Source organism: Hylobates moloch, unplaced genomic scaffold (assembly GCF_009828535.3).
Source record: "Hylobates moloch isolate HMO894 unplaced genomic scaffold, HMol_V3 SCAFFOLD_13, whole genome shotgun sequence".
In the NCBI taxonomy this organism is placed as follows: Eukaryota; Metazoa; Chordata; class Mammalia; order Primates; family Hylobatidae; genus Hylobates; species Hylobates moloch.
Window position 1 is genome coordinate 19774076 of NW_026652288.1, and position 16647 is coordinate 19790722.

Here is a 16647-nt window from a genome sequence, read left to right on the forward strand (position 1 = left end):
TCCCTCAAGCCCTCCAGATGATTCTGATGCACGCTCAAATTTCAACACCACTGCCATAAAGGACAACCAAAGCAGTAAGCAGGCCTCGTAGCTGGTCAGCCCTGCTGGTCCTGGCCTGTGGTGAGTTCACTGAGGCTCCACAGCCTGTTCTGCTTACCTGTGTTATGGACCCCTCCCAGCCAAAACAGGCAGGATTTCTGCAGGCAGTTTATTCCAGAAGGGCTTGGAATGAGACTTGTGGCCCGAGATGTGCTCTGGGAATATGGAGAGCCTCAAAGTCACCCACCCCCTCCATTTGCCTCTGCCCATACAAAAGGAATTCTGCCTCAGTTTCCCTGCTTTGCATTCCAACCCACCATTGGCCTTAGAACTCTGCCCTGGACCTCAGCCTGCTTGCCTGGGCACTGTTACCATGCCACGCATGGTGACTGGCCTCCTCACCAAGGTCTCATCCTGTTCCTGTACCCCAGCTGCTGGCTGAGGTGATTTGCAGACTGACAACACATTTATTACTGTGCTGTGGCTGCCCTGAGCCCCCAGGTACATGTGTGTGGATTGTCTACTGAACGAGGGCAGATGGCCAAGGAAGCAAGTGGAGGAATGAAATCCAGCTCACTTTCCACTCACCCACATCCCCTAGGGCAAGGTGGCACTAATTTGCACGTATGCATTAGAGAGTCTAGTGCTTGAATGTCACACTCCCTTTCCCGAAGCTCCTGTTTCTGAGGTGACCCTCCCCCTGCCTTCCCATTTCTACACCAGCCAGACCTCCCTATCTCTTCATGTCTACACCAACTAGACACCCACCCTTTCAAATGGGCCATGCCCTCCTCATCTCTCTTAGGGGTCTCTTGGCTGGCTCAGTTGTCCCACCATTTCTCTCCTTATTTCTCATCCTCACAGACTTTCCCGTCATGTTGATGATGACTTAATAACCAGCAGACAAAACATCTTTGTTGATAGAAGTTTGAAGTCATTTCATTACAGCATCTCCTAAGACATTCCATTCAGGGACGTGCCTGCCAGGCTGCTGGAAATGCCTGCCTTTTATGGCCTGCTTGGTTTGGTCACTTGTAACTTCTGCACATGATAGGCCCTGGGCTCCCTCTACCCTAGGGCAACCCCATAGAGACCTGAAAATCCTGTTCATGACTTGCCCCACCCGAATCTTGTCTTCCCAGCACCTTGAATGAGTCCATGTGTGGCTTGGTCTCTCTCATCACTGCAGGTTAAACTGCCATGTAATTGATTTTTTTTCCAGACAATTGAACACATATCAGTAGGCACCTAACTTTTCTCTTTTAACTGCTTGGATTAAGAAAAATATTTCCAAAACATAATATATTCTTCTCTACCTCTTGGAATAAATGAAAGCAGACATAATGTGCTTTTTCTTGGGGCCTCTACATAATAATAGTTTTTCTGAGCTACTGTGAAGTGTTTTTAATAACTCAAATCACTTCATAATCACTGTGGGGAGAAAACAGAAAATACAGATATATAGAAAGGAAAAAGAAGGGCATCCCTTGATATCTTACCAGCTGGAGGCAATGACTAATAACTTTTCGTTGTATAACTTTCTGGGCTTTTTCCTAAGCAAACACAGTTTCCCAGTTTGGGGTGCAAATGTAATCCCTCTTACTTATTCAGTAATTGCTTGAGCTCCCATATGCCCGTATTAACAGGAAGTCATGCCTCTTTACCCCTTCTTACCCCTTATTCCTCACCCACTCCCCCCAAGGAAATTGGGGCCAAACTCGGTCCTGCAGGTAATTCTGATTGCAAATGGCAATCAGAGAGAAATTGGAGAATCAGGAGGTCCTGATTTCCATTGTTTCTTGCACAGCACCACGTGTCTCTAAAGAAAATGGTCTTGCAAAGTCTGATGAGATCCTGCCTCACTGGTCCTGACCCTTATGTGGTCCACAGAGGTGTGCCAACTTTGGGCTCCAAGGCCACTGCTCTTGTAATCTCACACTTCCAAGGTTAGCCAGGCTCCCAAATAGCGCACAGCCCCGGTAGAGCTGAGCCCAGGAGGGCTTCTGTCCTCAGCCACACTCCATGCCACAGGAATACGGAGGCCTGGGGTTGAGCCTGGTCACCAATTCTGACCCCCCTTTCTTCCTGGTACCATTTCCTTGGGGGCTGTGGGGATTCTATTGCTGGGACATTTCATCTCAAACTTCATCAGGAAAATTCCAGCTTTAACATGGAAAAGGTCTTTGTCTTCATCCCTTTCTTCCCAGATGTTCCTTGGCCCCAAGCAAATTATCTCCCTGCTCTTCCATGCAGGGACTAGAGGGTCCTGCACTCCTCAGGCCACCCAGGAACCAGTTCCCCCTTGCCCCGCTAGCCTAACATGTGAATAGCCAAGAGGGACCACTCAAAGGAAAGTTTCCTGAACAAAGAAGACCTGTTCTTAACCAGCTGGGTAAAGAAGGAGCTGATGGCAACTTTTATTAAAAAGAAAGAAAAGTTCTGAACCAGGAAACTTGCCATACACCCATTCGCCAGATGACAACATTGAGATTACTCACTTATTGAAAGGGCCCAGCCTCTAGCACTGGAGATTTATCACAAAGCATTTCCTCCTTGCATTGGGCATTCCTCTCTTGCTAGGAGGAACTGAGACTTTCCGTCCCCAGTCCCAGCCCTGAAGCCATGCAGCCTAGGGGTGGCTGGATTGAGCACTGCTTACTGGGTTCAGGCCAGAGACTGCCACATTTTGTCCTCTGCTGCCTGGGTGAGGGAGACCTCTCCCTGTCAACTCAGGGGCATGGCAGGAGCGGGGCTGGAGCAGTCTCTGCAGTCAGTTCCCTCCTGAACCACCGACACTGGGAATGCAAGGGGTGGGTAGTTTGGTCTGTGCTTATGTGTTGATGTTGTGAGGTCATTTGAGAGAATTAAATATATTTTCCCAGATGGAAAGAAAAGGAAAAGGAAGGGGCTGTTGAGTGTGGGAGCTGTTCATTCTCCTCTTCAGCTTCTCTCCTTTCCTGCCATCCCACCCCAACTGTGGACCTGTGTTTGGCATTAGGGCAGTCCTCTGTGCTTTGCTGGATTCTGATAGGGAGCACAGCCTGGTGTGGGGGTGGGAGGACGGATGGTCTGCCTCTTCCCTTCCCCTGCTCCAGTCCTTAGGCCAGTGTTTTCTGCACTGGGGGGTCAGGGGACATTGAAGGTGCCAGTCCAAATGCCAGTCAGCACTGTGGGCAGCCCTGACCAACACTGCCTGTGGGTGCCAGGCTCTGGGAAGAGGAGCACCCATGCTCAGAGATGGCCCACTCTCACTGGGCTCACAGCCAAACACACCCAGTTTTCTGGCCTCGGGCTGGGTGGGATAAGTGTATATCTCACCTGACAAGCTCTGTGAGCCTGACAAATGGGGGGAAAAAGCCACGACAGCAGCACCTCCCAGTGATCCGGAAGCTGGAGGAGGAGCAAGAGGACACAGGGTCTCTCCAAGAGGCAGAAGTGCGGGGGAGTGGCCTGGACATTGTAGAGCTGGGACAGCCAAGTCCCAGGGCAAGGGCACCAGAGGACATGGAGGAGTCCTTCCCTTGGGCCTCTCCAGAGAGGCTGCCTGGAGTTTTCACAGTTCACAAATGAGCAGAGGAAATTGTCCATGCGAACAGCCCTTAGGGGATCTCCCAGAGAGGTGTCTCGGGTGCTAGGGGAAGCCCAAACACCCCACTTCAATTTTCACGAGGAGAAGGAGAAGGCAATGACTTGTCTTGAAGCAGCCACTGCCCAGCAAGCACGCGATTTTTATTTAAATTGAAGGTTTATTTGGAGTGGGCTTGGGGGAGTACTTCTCATGCACACATGTCTCCTCATTTCCCCAGCCCAATCCTCCCCACATTCCTCTGCCTCCCCGCCTCCCATTTTGTTAGGTGTCAGTGGTCTGCTCCAAACCTTCAGTAGCTCCCATTTGTGATGAAGTGAAGTCCAAATCCCATAGCCTGCATTCAAGTTCTTCCATGGTTAGGGTGGACATACACCCCACTTCGTTTTGGATAACCTAGTTTATATCTGCTGTCTTGACATAATGATTCATAGCACCCTGCTTCATGCAAAAATGTATCCCAGATTGGAGAATAAATGATGTGGTCCACCTGTGTACAGTCCACTCCCAACCTCACGCTCCAGGCTAATAGCCAACTGTCTCTCTTGAATCCTCCGAGTCAGTGGTTTTGAACTCTGGTTGCTCATTAGACTCACCTGAGGAGCTTTTAATAAATATCACTACTTAGACTCACCCCCAAAAGAGGTCAAATAAAACAGAATCTCTAGGGGCAGGACCCAGCCTTTGGTATTTTTTTAAGCACCCAGGTGACTCTGATGTGCAGCCAGGGTGGAGAACAACTGACCTCAGTAAAACAGGTGTCCTGGAACTCTGTCCCTGAGCCCATCTCACATTTCTGTCCCTGGTTTTTGGTAACTTGTTCCCATTGTCTATCTGCCATTTAACTTTTTCTTTTCCTGTGTGTGTGGTCTTTCATTCATTCTTTAAGTCCTACCCAAGCTGCTAAGCCCAGCTCCAATGCTGCCTCCTCCTACATCTTTCCTGACCTCTGAGCCAGAAAGGGTCTTCCTCTCTACCCACTACTGCCCCTCTCCCTCCCCCACTATTGTATGTCATCTACGATCCACGCCACGTTTTGCCTTCTTCATAGTCTATGAGCTCTATGGCATGGGTCATGTCTGATTCATCTCTGGAGACCCCAGGGCCCAGACCCAACTTACAGTAAAGCCTCTCACACCTGAGTGAGTGACCACCACTGCTGGTCCTGAACTTGGGCAGTGCCATCCACTCTGACACTGGGCACCAGCACATGCTGCCTCTACAAGTTAAGTTTCTTTTCCTGTGTGTGGGCTTTCATTCATTCATTCACTCACTCATTCTGCTTTGTGCCAGGTGCCGTGTTCTCCATCCCCTCTTCTTGATTTCCTGTACTATTGGAGAACTGTCCTTTCTGACTCATGTCCATCCCCTGGACAGCCCTGCAGACTGTCTTGCATATAAATGGTACTCAGTATTGATTGATAATCAACTGACGAATGGATAAACAAAACTGGTATGTCCTTACAATGAAATATTATTCAGCCATGAAAAGGAAATGAAGTACTGATACATGCTACAATATGAATAACCCTAAAAACATTATTCTAAGTGAAAGAAGCCAGGAACAAAAGACCATAAATTGTATGCTATCATTTATATGCAAAGTACAGGATAGACAAATTCATAGAGACAAAAAGTAGAATAGTGGTTGCCAAGGGCAAGAAGAAGGGGGAAATTAAGGCTAACTTTTATTTTGTTTTGAGACAGAGTCTCGCTCTGTCGCCCAGGCTGGAGTACAGTGGCGTGATCTTGGATCACTGCAACCTCTGCCTCCCAGGTTCAAGCAATTCTCCTGCCTCAGCCCCCTGAGTAGCTGGGATTACAGGTGTGTGCCACCACGCCTGGCTGATTTTTTTTTGTATTTTTAGTAGAGACAGGGTTTCACCATGTTGGTCAGGCTGGTCTCGAACTCCTGACCCCAAGTGATCCGCCAACCTCAGCCTCCCAAATTGTTGGGATTACAAGCGTGAGCCACAGCTCCTGGCCAGGACTAACTGTTAATAGACACAGGTTTCTTTTGGGGAGGATAGAAATGTTCTGGAATTGGATAGTAGTGATGGTTGCACAACCTTGTGACTATACTAAAAACCACTGATTGTGCACTTAAGTGGTGAATTTGATGGCATTTGAATTATATCATAATTAAAAAGAAATATTGATTGATGGATTTTTCTTTCTATACTCATATGTTCTCAAACCTTATACTTTTATTCTTATTCACAGGAATCAACTGATATTACTGCTAAAAACATTGGTTTCTAGGCTTCACCTTGGAGCTTCAGATACAGCAGATGGGGGCAGCGCCCAGGAATCTGCATTTGATTGTTGTATTCTAAGTGCCATTTCCCTGTTCCCCAAAGGCTTGGGTCAGAGAATTTCTGAGCCAACCTCAGAACCTCAGAAGACAAATAAAATTCTTTAACCTATTATTTCAGAAAAAAAAAACTGAAGATTTCAAACACAACCAAAACTTTGTTTTTAGTCTGCTTCTTATTAGAAACAGACTGGGACCCAAAGAAACCCCATTGGGGTAGGTAATGAAGTAATCATGATCATAATAAAAGAACAGAATGGAAAAACTGCCTGGCCTGGAGCAAACCACAAAAAAAATTGTCTTCTGCCTCCAGTGCTCAACTGAGCCATTCAGATGAAAATATCCCGCTAGCCACATCGAGAGCTTAATTTGGGGCAGGGGAACTAGACATTAGTAAACCGCCACTCACTGCCCCCTATACAAATACATACTTACAGACACCCACTCCTATACACTCAAAATTCGAAGCTCTGATATGTGCTCCATGATTAGGGCTTTCTTTGGGGTTACAAGGAAGCAGAGTTGTAAATCGGTATTAGAATGTGATCAAAAGGAATGTCTGTATGCAATTATTTTGTTTTGAGACCAGTGTTCAGAGGCACCGACTTTAAAGTGCTGGCTTGGTCACGTGGTGGCCTCTCACACACGTAGGCGAGTATGATTTTGGTCCCCACAAAAGAAGGAAGACAAAGGCCTGGGTTTTCTCATTGTTGCTTCTTTGTTTCAGGATGGAGTCTCACCTCAACAGCTCAAAGGACCCTCTCCCCCATCTCCCCTGGCTGTCCATTCCCTAACTGTTACAAGAGGAAGTCTTGCTAATATAACCTCTTGCCCCGGAAAGTAGCAGTTACTGTAATTTGAGAACAGAGATCCCTTGCTTAACAGAAATTCACTTAACAAAACTTCAAATTAAAGAAGAGGTCAGTGAAAGGAAATAACATTTGTGGGGCATGTCTACTGAGTTCTGGGTAGTGTGCTGGGCAATTTCACATAGATTTTTGCATTTCATTCAATGAGTCATCACAACCACCCCAAAGTGGAGGTATTTTTATCCCCCGTATTATACCAAAGAATCTGAGGCTCAGAGTGGTTATGTAACTTGCACATGGTCACAAGGTTAGGAAGTAGCAAACCAAGTAAAAGATCTCCTCAAAGCAACATCACAGAAAAAAAAAATGTTGAGGAATTCGGGTGTCCTATGAGTCCATCTTGTGGTGGCTGGCTTGCCCAGGCTGCTGCCATCTGTTACACATGCGCATGAGAAAGCACAATTCAATCCATCAGATAACGTCTGAGAGTAGTCAGTGCTTTGTCAAGCCCAGCAAGCCACTGTTCACCAGTGGGCGTAAAACCAAAGCATTATGTTTGGGAACAGAACTGTTAATACAGACGCATTCTAGTGATTGCATTATCGGCACCCTAAGTCACAAGGCTCTGGTCTGGGTCCCTGTTTACTCAGCTTCATTTGTAGTTGCCTTTCCCTTCCTCTCTGGGCTCCAGCCAAATAGCACCTGGCTGTCCCTCGGGGCCACCATGTTCCTTCCTGTCTCAGACCCTTGGCTATTGCTCTCCGTCTAATTGTCCTTCCCATGGCGTCTCTTCCCAGCACCACTCAGTAACTTTCATTAGAAGGAGGCTCCATGGGGCAGGGATTTTGTCTGGCTGGTTCAACATAGTATCCCCATAGCTGGAACACAGTTAACACTCAATAAACGTCTGTCAAGAGGATGAATGAATGAATGAATATTTCAGACTTCAGTTCATACCTTGCTTCCTCAGTTCAGCCCTCTCTGGGCCACGTCCTCCTTGTGAAACGCTCCTACTCCTTACCTACTGATTTCTTTATTTTAAATGTACATACATGTATGTATGTGTAATTATTTGTCTGATGCCTGACCCAAGACTATAAGCTCCATGATGGCAAGGACTATTCCTGTTTGCTCACCTTGATGCTCTCAAGAATGGCCTTATTATGGTGTACAATAAGTGTGAGTGGAATGAATAAATGGCCAAGCAAGTCTTAGAAAGGTCAATTTCTTCCGAGCTGTTTTCATAATAAAGTACTTAGAGGAACTGAGAAAAAAAAAATTGGTCAGGAATCCACAGATGAGGAAGGCATTTCAAGTCAGTAGGTAGTTTAGCCACATTGCTGGTGCTTTAGGGCCACTAGAGCTTACAGTGGGGATAAAGAGGGGCCAGTGGTGTTGTGCCTGGGTTTCTACCACTGTGCTGCAGTCTCACTTCCATTCTTTTTGTCACATGAGTGGGACTTACTTAAATGTGGCATCTCATGATTCATCTTCTGTTTGATAGTGTAGCACTGTTAACATGCAAATCTTACTGAGATTTCATCCAATATTTACCCTTTTCTGTGTGCATAACATGTTAAGATCTTCTATATCCTCAAGTATGATTTCTTTTAAGTCATGTCTAGATGGCCAATTGTTTTTTCTCCAAAAGAAGACATTCCTGATTTTAAAATGAAAATCAGTGGGGAAATGAGATTCACTTAAAAGTCCATTGCCTTGTAGCCATTTCTGATGGAATACACATGCTCTGTTAAGTGAAGGGACACTCCGTGAAGTTAATTTGATTTACTGCTCATACATTTCCTAAAGCATATGGTGACAGGCAGAAGATGTGGGCTACGAAAGTCTGGAGGGATGTGTAAAATCTTCTTGGGAGCCAAAAAGGCTGTTTCTTTTTCATGGCTTGGTTTGCAGGGACTGCCTGGCAGATCTTGATGCAAACCTCAGCTGCATGGGGCAAGCTTAAAACCTGGACATGTGGAGGCCAGAGACAAGGCTGGGACAAGCTGCCAACTGACAAACGAATTCCCCACAGACCACCCTGCCACTTCCTATTTGCTGGCAAAAGTTTTGTCATCTGTGCCCACACATGGACTGTCTTGGGCATGGGCAGGCTGATTGGCATAGGAGGTAGCCTCAGTCCTCTGAGGCCCCAAATATTCCAGAATTCCTGAAAATGGGCAAAGACCACAGGAGCCCAAAGCATGCAGAATGCAGGGTGCAGGGGCTGGCGGCTGATGCCTGCTGAGAACCGAGACAGCCAGTGGTCCAACTCCCATGCACTCCTAGAGCCAGATGTCATTTTCACCTCTATTTTGGTGCTAGCTGGGGGAGGGGATGTCTTTGAAAACAAGGTAATTTTTTTTTTTTTTTTTTTTGTAATCTGCCCTAGTAAGCTGGGTGGGTCCTGATGCATATGGGGGAGAAAGACTGACAATAAATCCCCTCACTCTGTGTGTGTGTGTGTTGGGTGGGGGGTTGGGAGTGGGGTTCAGGGGTAAAATATACATTGCATAAAATATATCATTTTAATTATGTTTAAGTGTACAATTCAGCGTCATTAAGTACATTTACAAGTTGTGCAACCATCATCCTATCCACTTCCAGAACATTTTCATCATACCAAACTGAAACCCTATGCCTATTAAACAATAACTCCTCCCAGCACATGGTAACCTTATTCTACTTTCTGTCTCTATTAATTTGACTATCCCAGGGACCTCATATAAGTGACTTCATACCATCTTTGTCCTCTCATGTTCCGCTTATTTCATTCAGCATCTTATTTAAAAGTTCACCTAGGCCGGGCGCGGTGGCTCACGCTTGTAATCCCAGCACTTTGGGAGGCCGAGGCGGGCGGATCACGAGGTCAGGAGATCGAGACCACGGTGAAACCCCGTCTCTACTAAAAATACAAAAAATTAGCCGGGCGTGGTGGCGGGCGCCTGTAGTCCCAGCTACTCGGAGAGGCTGAGGCAGGAGAATGGCATGAACCCGGGAGGCGGAGCTTGCAGTGAGCCGAGACTGCGCCACTGCACTCCAGAGTGGCGGATAGATGAAAACTCCGCCCCAAAAAAAAAAAAAAAAAAAAAAGTTCATCTACGTTGTAGCTTGTGTTTTAAGAAAAAATTTTATTTTATTCAATATAAGAAAGAATTTTATTTCTTTCTAAGGCTGAATAGTATTCTATTGTGTGTGTGTATATATATATATATACACACATCACATTTTGTTTATTCATCTGTGATGAACATTTGGGTTGTTCTACATTTTAGCTATTGTGAATAGTGCTGCAATGAACACTGATGTATACGCACCTGTTTGAATCACAGCTTTCACTTCTTTTGGTTGTATAACTAGGAGTTGAATTGCTGGATCATATGGCAATGCTATGTGTCAATTCTTGAGGAATTCCCAAATTATTTTCCAAAGTGGCAGCACCATTTTAAATTCCCACCAACAATGCATGAGGGTTCTAATTTCTATACCTGTTCACCAACACTAGTTATTTCCCTTTATTTTAAAATAATAGCCATTCTAATGAAGTGAAGTGATAGCTCATTGTGGTTTTGATTTGCATTTCCTTAATGACTTATTACGTTGAGCATCTTTTCATGTGCTTATTGCCATCTGTATATCTTCTTTGGATAAATGTCTAGTCAAGCCATTTGACCGTTTTTAATTGAGGTGTTTGTTTTTGTTTTTGTTTTTGTTTTTGAGACAGTCTCGCTCTGTTGCCCAGGCTGGAGTGCAGTGACACAATCTTGGCTCACTGCAACCTCTGCCTCCTGGGTTCAAGCAATTCTCGTGCCTCAGTGTCCCGAGTAGCTGAGACTGCAGGTGTGTGTCACCACGCCCGACTAATTTTTGCATTTCCAGTAGAGACGGGGCTTCGCCATGTTGGCCAGGCTGATATCAAATTCCTGGCCTCAAGCAATCCACCTGCCTCGGCCTTCAAAATGCTGGGATTCCAGGTGTGAGCCACTATGCCCAGCAAGGTGTTTTGTTTTGTTGTTGTTGTTGAGTTGTAGGAGTCCTTTGTATGTTCTGAATATTAATTTCTATCAGATACACGATTTGAAAATGTCTTCTTTCATTCTATGGGTTGTTTTTTCACTCTCCTGATAGTGTCCTTTGATGCAATCTCCTTGCTCTTGTATATAATACTTCCCAGTTTACAAAATACTTACAGGTATTTGCTTTATTTTTAATGTCACAAGCAATACATGAATATAGACCCCTCACTAAATTAAAATTTTTTTTCAAGCAATACAGTTAAGCTAAAGTCAACTTTAAGCTCCATTCGCAAATCCCAGCATGATCCCATGAGATAAGGCCTTATCAGTTTGGTATTTATTCATCCAGATCTTTCCTCATACATCTGCATGAATTTCCTTCATTCAACAAATACTTATTGAATGTCTACTATAAGCGAGGCATTGCCATAGGCCCTGGGGACACAGAGGTAGCAACACAGACAAGGTCCTTACCCTGATGGAATTTACATTCTAGTTGGAGAGGGGAGGATGCATGCAACAGTAAATAAGAAAATCTAGATTGTGAAAAGCATTGCTAAGGAAATAAACAGGATGATACGATACAGTGATCTGTGGGGGAGGGGAGAGAAGGCCAGGCTGGGGAGGAGACATTTGAACTGAGATCTAAAGCCATCCATCCAGCTGAAGACCTGCAGGAAGAGTGTTCAGACAGAGGTAACAGCGGGGCAGGAACAAACTTGTCCTGTATGAAGGCAGAAAGAATCCTGGAATGCCTGGCCAGCAGTGGTCACAAGAGGAGAATGAGAGTGAGATCGGAGTGCTGGAGACCAGGGAAGGTGATATGGTTTGGATCTGTATTCCACCCAAATTTCATGTTCAATTATAATCCCCAAGCTTGGAGGTGGGGCCTGGTGGAAAGTGATTGGATCATGCGGACAGATTCCCCCCTTGGTACTGTGTCACAATAATGAACAGATAGTGAATGAGTTCTCATGAGATCTGATTGTTTAAAAGTGTGTGGCACTTTCCCCCCGTCTCTTCCTTCTGCTCTGGCCATGAGAAGTGCTGGCTCCTCTTCACCTTTTGCCGTGATTGTAAGTTTCCTGCGGCCTCCCCAGAAGCAGAAGCCACTATACTTCCAGTATAGCCCGTGGAACTGTGAGACAATTAAACCTCTTTGTAAATTACACAGTCTCAGGCATTTCTTTATAGCAGTGCAAGAATGAATGAATACAGAAGGCATTTGGGTTTTATTTTAAGAGCAATTAGAAGATGTTAGAGCCAGATGCAGTGGCTCATGCTTATAATCCCAACACTTTGGGAGGCCAAGGTGGGAGGATTGCTAGAGGCTGGGAGTTTGTGATCAGCCTGGGCAACATAGCCAGACCCCATCTCTACAAAAAGATAACTGTAAAAAATTAGCCAGGCATGGTGGTGAACACCTGTAACCCCAGCTACTCAGAAGTCTGAGACAGGAGGATCACTTGAACCCAAAAGTTTGAGGCTGCAGTGAGCTATGATTGCACCATTGCACTCCAGCCTGGACAACAGAGCGAGAAGCCTGGGAGGTTGAGGCTGCAGTGAGCCATGATCCCACCACTGCACTCCAGCCTGAGCAACAGAGTGAGACCCATCTCTGAAAAAAAAGATTAGAGGATTTTTAGCAAGAGCATGAATGTGAATGACTTGTATTTTTAGAATATTTCTAGGATTTCCACGTAGAGACGAGTTTGGAGAATGTTGAAGATATTCAAAGAAGGGTGGGGATGGCTTGAATTAGGGCAGCAAGAGTGAAGGGAGAAGTGAATGGCTTCAAATTGAACTTTGGGGTCTTGTGATGGTTGTGATGAAAGGATAAAGGAAATAAAGGGACTGATAATGATTCTTGGGTTTTTGACTAGAGCAGTTGAGTGGGGCGGTGCTGTTGCCCAGTTTAGAGAAGACATGGGCGGAGTAAGAAAGGGCAGCCCTGAAACAGAGGGTTCTGTTTTGGACCTGTTACGTTTGTGATGTCTGGGTGAGATGTCAGAGAGTTGAGATATATGAGTTTGGAGTCTCAGAAAGAGGTGGGATGTGATATAGAACAGTGGGAGTCCTCATGATATTTCATGATCATCCAGGAAAGAAATATGGCTACAGAAGGACATTCAAAATAGCCCAGGATACACCAACATTTAGAGGTTGAGAAGAGCAGGAGGAGCCAGCAGAGGACCTTGAGAAGGGATGGCCAGAGAAGTGGAGTGAAGAGGCTGAAGAGAGTGAAAAATCATAACATCCAAGAAGAAAATTCTTTTTTTTCTTTTTTTTTGAAACTTAAAAATCCCTCAAACATTGTTTATTATACAAGGGAATCCTGATCCTTGTGATGAGCTTATTGCTAGGATTTCTTCCTCCCTTTCTTGTCTTTCTTCTCTTTCTTTCTTTCTGTTTCTTTCTTTCTTTCCTTCCTTCCTTCCCTCCCTCTTTCTTTCTTTCTTTCTTTCTTTCTTTCTTTCTCTTTCTTTCTTTCCTTCCTTCCTTCCTTCCTTCTTTCTTTTCTTCTCTTTTCTTTTCTTTCTTTGGAAATGGAGTCTCACTCTCTCACCCAGGCTGGAATGCAATAGCATGATCATGCCTCACTGCAACCTCCACTTCCCAGATTCAAGTGATTCTTCCACCTCAGCCTCCCAAGTAGCTGGGATTACAGGCACCCGCCATCATGCTCAGCTAATTTTTGTAGTTTTGTAGAGACAGGGTTTCACTGTGTTGGCCAGGCTGGTCTCTAACTCCTGACCTCAGGTGATCCGCCCGCCTCAGCCTCCCAAAGTGCTGGGATTACAGGCATGAGCCACTGCACCTGGCCTATTGGTAGAATTTCTAGTAGCGAGCACAGGCACCAGAGCTTCCAAACTTTTTGGACCCTGCGAAGGAGGCCAGCTATCAGCAAGGTCTGGTCATTCTGGATGAGGATGTCTTTGATATCCTTCTTGGAAGCCTCATCCATATATTTCTGGTAATAGGCCACTAGGGCTTTGGAGATGGACTGATGGACAGCACAAATCTGGGCCACATGACTACCACCCTTCACATGAACACAAACGTTCACACCAGCAAATTGCTCTTTGCCCAGAGCAGAAATGGTTCCAGCAGCTTGTATTGTAGCGTATGCAGCTCGATCATCTCCAGGTGCCACCCATTCACCTTGATGAGGCCATTGCTGTGTTTGCCAGGTGCCACAGCTGTGGCCCTTTTCTTGCATCCAAAGACCTGGGCATACTGCAGTGGGCCCTTGGACAGCATGGCTACAGGCATACATTAGAGATCCTCACTGCACGGTGCCGCAACCAGAAAAGGAAGAAAATTATTTCAAAACGGAAATACATTTGTGTGTGTTTGCAATCTTCCATGATACTTTTTATTTTATTGAGACGGTCTTCTGTCACCAGGTTAGTGGATCTCGACCATGCACTGGACCCCCTCCGTTCACCATTCTGACCACTTGACAAGAGCAGTTTCAGTAGAGTGGTGGAGACAGAAGGGAGCTGGAATGGGCGTGAGTGGCGTAACATGATAATAATAGCTGAACTTACATAAAACTTACCATGTGCCAGACACTGATCTAAGTGCTTTACACATATTAATCTGTGCAACAGCCCTTTGAGGTAGGTACAAATATTATCCTATTTTACAGATAAGGAATAGATCTTTAAGTAATTTGTCCAAGATCACACACATTAGGAAATGACAAAACTGGAATTTGAACCCAGACAAAACTGGTTGATCTGGCTCCAGGGAAGAGAGGCAACCCTTTTGCGAAGTCTTGTTATAAATAGTGTATTAATTAAGATAAGGCCAGATGTTATAACACATAAACCACCAAAATCTGGTAGTTTAACTAAATAGAAGTTTATTTCTTTCTCTTTTAAATTCCAATCAGTGATAGGAGTGGGAGAAGTGAGGATAGAGCTCTGCTCCATACAGTCATTCAGGGATCCAAGCACTTACCTTATGGCCTAGACATCTTCTTCAACACATGGCACCCTTAGTTGCCCTAGGTGTCAACATCAACCTGGCAGAAGAGGAAAGAGAATATGGAGGATCGTGTAGAATAATTTTATGGGCCATGCTTGGAAGTTGCATACACCACTTCTGCCCACATTCTGTTATCCAGACCTCAGTCACATGTTCCCATGAGTATGCAAAAGGAGCCGGGAAGTGTGGCCCCTGGCTGGGCAGCCACTGCCAGCAGCAGTGCTAAGCTGTGTAAAGAGGCCATGGGTTTTTAGTGGACAGTTGTCTGTCTGCCCCAATGAGCAAAGACATAGTGAGAAAGGTATGTGTGAAAGGATATTTGTTTTTGAATACGGGAAATACTGGAGCATGTTTGTGTACTGACAAGAATGACAGAGTAGGGAGGGGGAATCTAATGATGTGGGAGAGAGAGGATAATTGCAGGAGCAAAGTCCTCAGCAAGGTGATAGCAGATGAAGGGATTGTCCTTTGAAAGGAGCAGGAGGGAGGTTGAGAGGTTGGCAGGGTGAGGGAAAATTGATGTTGGCACATATTCAAGGAGGATTGGCGATTTCATCGTGGGAGGCACAGTTGTCCCTGGCTGAGGGCTTCTGGGTTTTTTTGGCTGAAGTGTTAAGAAAGGTCATCAGCTGGATGTGACGTGGGGAGAGGATGTGGGAGATGGGAAGAGTGAGAATGTACAAAATAATCATTTTAGACAGAGAAAAGAAACTTAGTAGAGAAACATTTTAGAATTACCAGGTTGTGTTGCGTGACCATTTGAGGTTTGGGGTTATGCATATACAATGAAAATTACCTCCAGAAATTGTGTGTGTGTGTGTGTGTGTGTGTGTGTGCTTACATTAATGGTGTCTATCATTCTCTGTGTATTATTTAGCAACTTGCTTTGTCTCTTTCCTATGTGCTGTATGTTCAGTATTCCACAGAATGGATGCGCCAGCATTTATTCAGCCATTCCCCAGTGATTACAGCTAGGTCATTTCCAGTTCTTTACTAGGAAAGCTGCAGCAAAGATTCTTTGCCTGCTGTCTCGTGCACACATGACTGTTTCTCCAGAGGTACACCAAGAAGTAGATTTGCTGGATCATAAGGGAAATAGAAGTTTTAATGGATTCTATCAAATTGCCCTCCAAAGTGACTTTACCAATTGATACTCCCATCAGCAGAATATGAGACTACTGCCCACATCTTCATCTGCCCTACATTCAATCAAACTTACTATTTTGCTTGTCTGGTAGAATAAAAAATGTTTTTTCATTATTTTAATTTACATTTCCTTTATTATCAGGGATATTGCAGCTTCCCATAGATTTTTGGCCATTTGAATCTCTCCTCTTGTGATTTTTCCTTTCATATTCTTTTCCTGTTTTCTTGAGCATTGTTTACTTTTTCATATTGACTTAGCAGATTTTTACATATTTTGAATATTATTTGTATATTGTAATTATTACAATTTTTTTAGTTGGTTGCTAGTTTTCAATTTTGTTGATGGTGACTTTTTTTTTTTTTAAGAGACAGGGTCTCACTCTGTCACCCAGGCTGGAGTACAGTAGTGCAATCATAGCTTACTGTAGCCTCAAACTCCTGGGCTCAAGTGATCCTCCTGCCTCAGCCTCTCAAGTAGCTGAAACCACACATGTGCACCACCACACCTGGCTTTTTTTTTTTTTTTTTTTTGTAGAGACCGTGTCTCACTCTATTGACCAGGCTGGTCTCCAACTCCTGGGCTCAAGCAATCCTCCCCACTCGGCTTCCTAAAGTGCTGGGATTACAGGTGTGAGCCACTGCACTGGGTCATGTTGGCAGTATCCTTTGATGTCGTTAAATTTATTGATATCTTCCTTAATGCTTTTATATTAAGGGCCTTATTGCACAAGATTTCCCTATCAC

General features: G+C 45.0%; 1 pseudogene; it reads right to left on the reverse strand.

Moving 5' to 3' along the window:
• Positions 1-13587: 13587 nt before the first annotated feature.
• On the reverse strand, positions 13588-14061 carry LOC116480300 (small ribosomal subunit protein uS9-like; annotated as a pseudogene).
• Positions 14062-16647: the final 2586 nt, after the last annotated feature.